Here is a 4,150-nt window from a genome sequence, read left to right as displayed (position 1 = left end):
ACCCTATATCCTTTCAACGACCAAGCCACAATGGATTTTGCTTCAAAGGGTCTTAATGCGAGGGCATGACATTCCTAACATGCTTCCCACATTTTACCACATCCCATGGCATTCAAATGGTGCTACACACCTCTATCACTTGTTTGAATTTGACAGACTGTCAGACTACCCAGACCTCACTGATAAATATTCCCTCCCATGGTCCTCACTCTACTCCTACCTGCAACTGAAATTCTTCTTAGCCAAAACACAGAAATAAAACCCAACCCTTGACACATCCCTCACGGTTAGGGAACAAATGTGTATAAACGGGAAACTTGTACCTTAATGTAAACCAATCTCCATGTGCCTCACCCTAATAACCAATCATGCCAACTTCTCCACTTCTAAATATGCAAAACAATGGGAAACAGATTTTCAATGTACGATGACACCCAAAAAATGGGATACCCTAATATCCAACCCACTTAATCTACTCCGGTCTTTCTCCCACCTAGAGCAGCACCGGAAAATACTCTACAGATGGTACCTAGTACCAACCAGACTGCACAAAATATTCCCATCTTCCTCCCCAGATTGTTGGAGATGCAGTAGAATCGAGGGCACAATGTACCATATGTGGTTGAAGTGTCACTACTGGACAGAAGTCCATAACCTAGTTCAACGCAAAACGAAAAGTGTTCTTCCCTTCCATCCGAAAACATACTTACTGTTAGACAAACTCACAGAAATACCCCTATGCAAACAAAAAATTATTATACATATCATTCTGACGGCACAACAATTAATAGCCAGAAAATTGAAGTCCCCTAGTCCTCCCAAAACAGAGGCCCTACTTGCAGATCTGCCTAAACAATGGATCTACGAGACAGCCTTTACATCACTCTATCGATATGAAAAAGCTTGGGAACTCTGGAGCACATGGAGATCGGGCACCTTGTGAACACTGTAATTTTAATGTATTTCAAGTTAATGGTGTAAGCCAACCTCTGACCCCACTGGCTGGGTACCGAAGGTGGGTCACCCATGCCCTGTTCCTTTGTTGTCTGGGAACCATAGGGATGGTAAACGGCCAACGTACCAAACGGTAGCAATCCACTATAATCTCTGCCTCTACGAATAATGTTATACCACTCAATTGTACTTACTTGTGACCAATTGTACCCAATTGTACTTAACTGTACCCGAACATATTCACAATGCATTGTTCCATCAATGACCCCCTTCCCCCCCCCCCTTTTTTCTGTTTCTGTACCCCAATCCCTACCTTTATGCAAAAAAGAAATAAAAAATAATTTCAAATGGAAAAAAAAACCACACACATAGTGGTGGAACTACTGCCAGGGCAACCGGTGCATTACACCACAGCCCGCATGCTAGAGGGGCTCATCAGGTGGCCCATGCACTTAGGGCCACTCGATGGGTACTGCCGAGTAGGGGCACGGTAAAATCACAGCTGAGGCCCTGTAATATCGTCTGTTGATAAAGAAGAGTTATTTTTTTATGCATTGCGATTTTTATATTTTTGTCACTTTTTTTGTGAATCGGATCTTTTTTATATTTAACAGTTTCTTAGGAATTCTTAGGAATGGGGGGGATACAAAACCTTCATTATACTAATGTGGGGGTCATATTGACCCCAATAGGCTTGTTCAAATTTGTAATAACTTTTTCAATGCGGCAGCAGGTTAGCAATCACTGGCCAGCCGCCACATCATGATTAACCCTTGTGACACTGAGGTGACCGGTCCAGCTAAATTTCGGTTTCACTACCAAATTCTGACCAAACCGAGATGCAACATTGCCGAATGTCGCAGGACTTGAATAGAATTTTGGAAAAGTCTAGACTACACTCAGGAGACTCAATAGCTTGCTGAGCAGTTTCATTTGTATATTTTCATGAATGAAACTACTTAAAACTCTCAAACTCTTGGAAAGTATTCTGAATGCTAACTCTGAAAGTAATAAGCGCTTTGGGTGAGACATCTCAGTCATATCCTGGAAATTATAAGATGATTTGAAGCATAGGAGAGATATTTAAAGTGGAGCATATTTTCCGTTCTTTAATTGGTTAGCTTTAAAAGTTTAGTTCATTAGGTTGTGATGTAATTCCAGTAAAATACAAGTTTAGCAGGCTAAGATTGCCACAAGGCATATGTATGTATATGTGTTTGTAGTATCAGTTAGTTAATAACACGTAGCTAAGATACTGTTATCACTGTACTGACCAGGTGCAGGAATGTAAGAACTGGAATTACGCGTCCCTCTCCTTTGTATCAGATGAGCCACGTGGTTAGACCGGATGGATGAGTTTAGACTCTATTTATTAAATAGGTTAAGGGTATGTGTGGGTGTAGTTAATTGTGGGAGGAGCTACAGTGCTATATAAGGAATGTACTCTATGTATTCAGTACTCAGACTTTGCTGTATTTTGGTGACGCTAGTCCCTCTGAGTCCCGATCGGTGATCCAATAAAGAATCTCTTCCTTCCTGAAGAAACCTGTGTCCATCTCTCTGTGCTTGGCTTCCGTCAGTTTCTCCGGTATCATTTGGTGCATTGGCCGGGAAGCTCATCGTTCAACGGTAGCTGAGAGGCAGAGGCGTGAGACGGTCTATCTTTGCCCACGTTCTCTACGGCTGCACCCCTGAACTTCTGCGTGGACCTCCCTTCGTCTCGGCGCCACTGGTCTGTTGTCCAGGAGATCATCGGCCTCTACGTGAGAAGTGCTGGGGTGTCCCTGTCGATGAGTGTGAACTCAGGTTCAGGAACGAGGAGGTAAGACAACTGCTGTTTTAGACGGCAGGACCCACTAGGGGTATACCGATTGTGCGGTAGGCCCAAAGGGGTTTTGAATCTGTGTATCTGCCCCCTCTGTCGGAGGGAAGGAGCGAAGGCGCACCGCTCGATCGAACGCTCTTTAGTCAGACCGTTTGATTTGGTTAGTCAGGCGGGGTCCTGGTGTAAATAGCCCTAGCCGGACACCGGTGTCTTGTCTAGACTAGCGTTCTAGGGTGTATATTACGTTCGCTAGGTCGGAGGGACCGGGAGACTAAGCGGCGCCTGTGTAAATTCGGTTCGCTAGTTCTCATCCTATCTGGGCTAAGTGGGAAGGCGTGTAAATTTGGAACCCACTAGACTTTTGATAGTGCGACTAAGAGGCGCCTGTGTAAATTCGGTTCTCTAGCTCGCTATATATGTGGTGATTGGGCAGTGTGGCTAACCAAAACGGGTGTATATAGTTTTAGGTAGTCCATTCAAGGTACTGGCCAATAGTTTAGTTGGGAATTGTAAATGTGTTAACGATTGTTTTAGTAAAGTGTATATCTTGTTAGATAGCGCGAGCTCAGCCGTCTAGCGAGAGTGTTAATAGTGTGTTGCTGTATTATAGTGCACGGTACCATAACCCTGTATATTTACTGACATTATATAATAAGTACTAATCATTGTCGTCCATTGCATGTTTAACACCATAACCACTAATAATTGTATTGTGACCTTAACTTGTGCTTTGACCTATGCTAACCGTACTGTAACCGCTATTTGTAAAAGACGATGTTACTGGGGTGTGTTATAGACGGGTAATTCGTATATAGAGAATTATAGCGTGGGTGACTGTATAGTTACGCCAAAGGGCATAATATTGATTATATAGTGACTGGTGTAACAGCTGTGTGTGTACGGGAATTCCCTGAGTGTTTATTGTTATTGTGTACGTTTCACTTGGTAACCGTACCACGTGGTGCTGTTGCCAGAGGAAACGGGTGTGACTGTTGAATAGTACGCGTGTATAGTATTCGTTGTCGACGACGTTCCATTGTTAAGTATGGGTGCGTCGCAGTCAACGATTCCGGATCCCTTAGGATGTATGGTTAAGAATTTTAAAAAGGGATTCAAAGTTTGTGATTTTGGGGTAAAGATGTCTCCTGTACGTTTGGTCACTTTGTGTACTAGGGAGTGGCCTACTTTGGTTGCGGCATGGCCGCCACGTGGCAGTTTGGATCCAACTCTGGTACAGCGCTTACACGTGGCTGTATCGGGTAGGCCTGAACTTTACGGCCAGTTTCCTTATATTGACTGTTGGAGACAGGCCGTAAATGACTCGCCAAAATGGCTCCAGACATGCCACGAGGAGCAGTGTCGCCTCATGGT

This window comes from Pelobates fuscus, chromosome 3 (assembly GCF_036172605.1).
Source record: "Pelobates fuscus isolate aPelFus1 chromosome 3, aPelFus1.pri, whole genome shotgun sequence".
NCBI classification, from domain to species: domain Eukaryota; kingdom Metazoa; phylum Chordata; class Amphibia; order Anura; family Pelobatidae; genus Pelobates; species Pelobates fuscus.
The sequence above is the reverse complement of the archived record's forward strand: the minus strand, read 5'-3'. Positions refer to the sequence as shown.